Here is a 6,853-nt window from a genome sequence, read left to right as displayed (position 1 = left end):
GCGGCGCCGCGCTTCTTTTCTTCTTCGTTGATCACGCCTTCTTCTGGCCTCTTGCGCGGCCGCCGGAACTGTTGCTTCGGCACTCTTCTCTTTGGTCTTCACTTCTCCCCTCCGCCACCGTACTAAAGTTTCCCACTCAGCGGCGTCTAATACAAGATGCTGCGAGTGGGTGGGGTTATGACACGGCGAGCCGCGATTGGCTCATCGCGTCTGCCTCCTATTGGCTGCTGGACCGCGAGCTGTGTTTGGTTCTCGGCCAGTGCCATACAACCGCCACCACTTCTTGGCTAAGCCAAGCTTCTACCGCCACCACTTTATCGCCGATGCTGGTGAAAGGGACCAGGCGGTTCCTTCACCAGGTACCCGCCACGGCTGCTTACCCGGCACTGGGAACAAACACACTGTCCCAGCACCGGGCACGGATGTGTCCCACAGGGGACACATCTCCTCTGCCTGCCTCTGCAGCTGTGCCGCAGCTGGGATCAGACACTTGATACCCGCATGGATTTCCACAGCAGCAGCCAATGAGAGTATGTCTGACTCTCATTGGCTGCTATAACAGACAGCGTTGTGGCTTTCTCTGCAGGGGGGACACGCTGTGCTGCAGCCAGCTGTCAGGGATTGGCCAAAGCACAGCGCATCCCCGGGGACCCGGCTACTTTACAAAAGTGAGTCCCCAGTGCTCAATTCCAGGTAAAATACACACTATTGTGCGTATTTGCGAACACTGAGCTGCATCGTCTGATTGGACTGCATGTAGGGAAGATCAGACGATGCAACCGACAACCCCATTGGAGTGGGTACCGCACAGTATAGTGCATACACACTGGACGATTTTAATGATTTGTCGTTCTGATGCATAGGAATCAGGCAAATAGTTTAAAAAATCATCTAGTGTGTACGGGCCTTTACAATGCATTAATATAAGCTTAAACACTTTTAAAAAAGCTTTACTTAGAAGAACATACTTTTTATAGTAGTCACAAGCAGTACTTTCAGTGGTCATATTACACCAATTAGTTCTTATCTACAGTACAGGACTATTACCAGAGGAGGGCCACCCTGCCCCCTGGCTGATACACTTTTAAGAACTTAGGGGCACGCCCATGTAAGGCTTGTGATGTCGGGATTTTGACTGGAGGCAACCCGTCCGCCGGTCTCCTAACTACATCCCGTCTATCGGCGCCTGTCCTGTCCGGACTCCAGTCCAGAGTCTGTCAGACTGTCACTCTAAACACACACAGCGAATCAGTGATGCAGCCTGAGCGGCCGCCGGCTCTCTACACTGTAAGCTGCTAGCATTATTGATTGGTGGACGGTGCTAGCCATCCACCAATCAAAGTTGTGGGAGTATCTAAACACTGATTGGTGGATAGCTCCAGCCATTCACCAATCAATGGAAACTACAGTGCAAGTGGCCAGTCAGGCTCAGGTTAAGAGCCAAAAACAGAAGAACACAGAAGGGACTGCAGCAGCAGAAGCCTGGACTAGGGTATGTAGATGTATTGGGCAGCCCCCATAGAACTGAGCTCATTTAAAATTGATCTTTTATCAGCAGTTGGGGCATGATATTATTAACTGAGGGAGAAGAGGGGTTGTCAGGTATAGGTGTGGTTATTAACAGGATTTCAAATGACAGAGAAAGGGGGCTTGTAGGGTCTGCGGTGGGGGGACAGTTCTAGGATATGATTGTAATTCTAGGGGAAGGGGTTGTTATATTTAGGGGAAGTTCTGGGACATGATTTTAATTAGCGATGTGCAGGCTCGGATAGGTTCGAGTTTGCACGCCGAGTTCGGATTTTTCCCTCCAAAAAAACGGAACTCAGAAAGAGGCTAAACGTCATCTTGCATGGACAAACATCATCATTCCTGGACTTTGTCGGACGGGTTCTTCTAGTCCCATTAACCACTGCAGTGGGTGCTGCAGCAGTCAATTAGAGTCTATCTGACTCTCATTGGCTGCTGTTTAACACACGCATCGCCGCCAGCGCTGGCGGCGATGCGTGTGTTATGCACAGCCTGAGCCCGCCTCCTGGCGCTATTGGGCAAGTGCTCAGGGTGAGGGAACGGGCTCAGGCGTGCAGCACAGGACCAGTGCTGGAAGCCTAGTGCCGGTCCTGTGTAAATGTGTAGCACTGACCGCACTCATTGCGGTCGGCGCTACACTGGCTAACTAGGGCGGGCGGGCCGGTACTGTGGCCGGCGGCGCCCCCCCGCGCCGCCGGTCCAACGGCGCCCAGGGCTCGCACCCCGCTCGCCCTGCCCTAGTTACTCCACTGCCCGCGAGTAAATGCAGCTATATAACGCAGTTTCGGTGGCTCTGAACACGCAGCTTTTTGTTTGCAGCGCTGTGTAGAAAAAAATTGAAGTCTGGGGCGGTATTGAGCCGGTACTGGGCAAGTTCAGCTGCCATTGTTGACATTTCTTACACCATTCAACTTGAAGCTTTCTTCCCTTGCGACTAATTGAATTGATCCCATAGAGTGGCACTTTACTAACTCCATGTATTAGTCGTACTATTAATTATTTATGATTTGTCCTGGTTTGTGTCAGTGCCAGCGCTCACGTTTGTATGTTGTACATCTTGTGATTCACCTGACCACTAAGCATATGTTTAGCTTTTGATAATTATCATCATCGTACATCAGACTACACTTGTTGGAGAAGATGCACCAGGCGTATTTACACTTAGGACCAGTGGCTACAGTTCCATCAATACGCCCTCACTGAACATTATCTACATGAAATTGCTCATTACAGCCCAGTTACGCCTCCTCAGCCATTAGTGGAGATTCACATGAAATGCGTACTACCCTGTGTCAGATACACTTGCATATGCCTGGTTTGTGCCTAATTTCTTTTGCCGTACGCTGGTAGAAAGCCAGGGCCACTTGCTTGTATTTTCTCCCCAGGCTAAAAGCTGCCAGACCCTGACTATTACCATTCACCAAATAATGTAACAAGCAATCCCAGACCAAATTTTTTTGTAATTGCCATTCTGTAGGACTTCCATAATGCAGATTACTTGCAAATGTACATTAATTAGTAACACAGATATGAAACATAATACACAAGAAAAATAAAATAATTGTCTAATATTGGTGAACACTTAAATGGAAAAAAGGAGAGAAATTCCTCTTAAAATATAACCTTTATTGGTACAGTATAAAACATCATACACATTAAAATATTAAAAATATATAAGTGATACAAAGTTGGAAATGTGAGGTAATAAAATGTCACATTGAATGCTGCTATTAAATTATACAGTACTGTACTAAATTGTTTGAGTAACCATGACTATAAATAAGGAATAGTGTTAGTAAGGTAAGTCCATATAACCCATAGAGAGGGAAATCCCCAATAAAGTATATAATAAAAAAAAAAGAAAATGTACATATAATTATAGAGAGATAGAGATCATATATGGTTTATATACTGGAAATAACACAGTTTAAACTTATAGCTAATAATAAAATGGCCCCCATTCAAGACCTATTCACCACCTTCTCTGCCCTCCCTCACTCCTATATCTCCTTCCCTATCTGCCTATATCTCCTCCCCTATCTGCCTATATCTCCTCCCCTATCTGCCTATATCTCCTTATCTATCTGCCTATGTCTCCTCCCCTATCTGCCTATATCTCCTCCCCTATCTGCCTATATCTCCTTATCTATCTGCCTATATCTCCTCCCCTATCTGCCTATATCTCCTTATCTATCTGCCTATGTCTCCTCCCCTATCTGCCTATATCTCCTTCCCTATCTGCCTATGTCTCCTTCCCTATCTGCCTATATCTCCATCCCTATCTGCCTATATCTCCTTCCCTATCTGCCTATATCTCCTCCCTACCTATATCTCCTCCCCTATTTGCCTATATCTCCTTCCCTATCTGCCTATATCTCCTTCCCTATCTGCCTATATCTCCTCCCTACCTATATCTCCTTCCCTATTTGCCTATATCTCCTTCCCTATCTGCCTATATCTCCTCCCCTATCTGCCTATATCTCCTCCCCTATTTGCCTATATTTCCTTCCCTATATGCCTATATCTCCTCCCCTATCTGCCTATATCTCCTTATCTATCTGTCTATATATCCTTCCCTATCTGCCTATGTCTCTTTCCCTATCTGCCTCTGACTTTGTCATCTTTTCACCTCCAAAATAGAATCTATCAGACAGGAAATCTCTACCTGCCAGATACCTTCTGCCCCTGTCTCCTATCCTAGTTCTTCTCCCTCTAGCTATTACTCCTTTTACTCCTTCATCCTCATCATAGGGAAGAAATCCAAGTTCTTCTCTCTTCTCCCCTGGTCCCCCTAACTCATCTCTCCCCTATCCAATCTACCCTTAGGGCCGAATTCAATTGCTGGGAAAAAGTCGAGATCAGAGAAAAGTTCTCACTGGTGATATCATTTCGCCAGGCGAGAACTTTTCCCCGTATTCAGTTGTAAAGACTTTTTGCCGATGCGAAAAGTCTGTGCCTTGTAACCAGCGGGAAAGATTAGCCTCTGAAAGGAGGCGGAAAAAAGTGCAGAATTGGGGGTTTGGGGTGCAAAGTTGCGGGAACACACCTTCAGCCTTGGGACAGTCCCCCAAAGGTAAACTGTGTCCAAAAAAGCTTAAAAAATATTTTGTTTTGGGGGCGAAAAAACTAAATTTGGGGGACAAACTTAAAAACTAGTGAAATAGACTCCAGGGGGTCCCCCAAGTATTCCCCATGTGTTTTTTGGATTGCAGGTGTTTGCTGAAGGTGCATTTTTTATATTTTTTTTAAAATGCACTTTAGCGATTTTTAACCATACTTGAACCCATTTTCATGTACCCCAAATTTGTAGGGACTACTTATTTTCTCCTTAAAAACCTGCTAGATGCTATTCTTCACCACTTGTGCAAAGATGCTAAATAGCACTAATTGAGAGCATTTAAGCACCCCAAATACCTTCAGCAGGGCTATTTGGGGGGATCCATAGTGATCCCCCATGTCAGTGCATCTTTTGGGGGGTGTCAGGATGATTTCCCCATTTCTGACAGGACTTTTTGCCGATTTGAGTTTCGCCAGGACGCGTTCTCGTGTATTTTGCAATTGAATAGGGCGAAAAGCGGTAACGAGCGCGATACTTTTCCAGAGGCAAAGCAAGCGATGACGGTGAAATCTCCGGCATGCGAAAAGTCCGGGACTTTTCGCCGGCAACTGAATACCTCACTTAATGTTAAGTAATATTTCTTTCAGATAATAATAATAATAATAACAGTAACACTGATTTGTACTGTCAATGAAAAGAAAAACTGTAATACAAACTGTTTTATAATACCATGTTTTATTTAATCCGGCCTCCACCACCCCTAAATAGCCGGCCAATCACACTCCTTTGATACTGTTATTATTATTATAATTATTATTATTAGTTTTAATAGCAAGTTTACATACTGGAAATAACACATTTTAAATTTATAGTTAATAATAAAATGGCCCCCATTAATGACCTATTCATCTTCCTCCTCAACATCACTAAACCTGGCTTTCTCCCACAGCTCTCTACTACGGTGACCTCTTTTCTACTCACTCAAGGCTTTCATCTCCTCCAAATCCTCCAACTACCAGTGTCTCATCACCACCTTCTCTGCCCTCCCCCCACTCCTATATCTCCTTCCCTATCTGCCAATATCTCCTCCTCTATCTGCCTCTGACTTTGTCATCTATTCACCTCCAACATAGAATCTATCAGATAGGAAATCTCTACCTGCCACCTTTTACTCCATCATAGGGAACAAATCCAAGTTCTTCTCTCTTTTCCCTTGGTCCCCCTAACTCATCTCTCTCCTATTCAATCTACCCTTAACATTAGGTCATATTTCTTTCATATGCTAACAATAATAATTGCAATAATAATAGTAATAACAATAATGACAGTAACAGAGATATGTACTGTAAATTTTTTTTGTAAATAACTAAAACACAAACTGTAGGTTTTATTTTTATATGGACACATTTGTACCATGTTTTAGTTAAATAGCCGGCCAGTCACACACCTTTGATATTTATTATTATTATTATTATGGTTATTAGTTTAAATAATCTCTCTTCTCCCCTGGACCCCCTAACTTCTCTCTGCCCTATTCACTCTCCCTTTAACCCCTCCCTTCAGCAATAATAGCAGTAGTAGTAGTAATAATAATAATAATAATAATAATAAAACCCGGCCTCCACCTCCCCTAAATAGCTGGCCTGTCACACTCCTTTGATGTTTATTATTATTATAATTATTGTTATTAGTTTAAATAATCTCTCTTCTCCCCTAACTCCTCTCTCCCCTATTCACTCTACCCTTAGCCCCTCCCTTCAGCAATAATAGCAGTAGTAATAGTAATAATAATAAAACCCGGCCTCCACCCCCCCTAAATAGCCGGCCAGTCACACTCCTTTAATGTTTACTATTATTATTAGATTAAATAATCTCTCTTCTACCGTGGTCCCCCCTAACTCCTCTCTCCCCTATTAACTCTCCCCTTAAGCCCTCCCTTTAGCAATAATAGCCATAGTAGTAGAAGTAATGATAATAATAATAATAATAATAATAATAATAATAAAACCCGGCCTCCACCTCCCCTAAATAGCCGGCCTGTCACACTGCTTTGATGTTTATTATTATTATAATTATTGTTATTAGTTTAAATAATCTCTCTTCTCCTCTTGTCCCCCTACCTCCTCTCTCCCCTATTCACTCTCCCCTTAAACCCTTCCTTCAGCAATAATAGCAGTAGTTGTAGTAATAATTAAAATAATAACAATAATAAAACTCGGCCTCCACCACCCCTATATAGCCGGCCAGTCACACTCCTTTAATGTTTAC

Source organism: Taudactylus pleione, unplaced genomic scaffold, assembly GCF_031769625.1.
Source record: "Taudactylus pleione unplaced genomic scaffold, aTauple2 ptg000154l, whole genome shotgun sequence".
Lineage (NCBI taxonomy): Eukaryota > Metazoa > Chordata > Amphibia > Anura > Myobatrachidae > Taudactylus > Taudactylus pleione.
Note: the sequence above shows the minus strand (reverse complement) of the source record.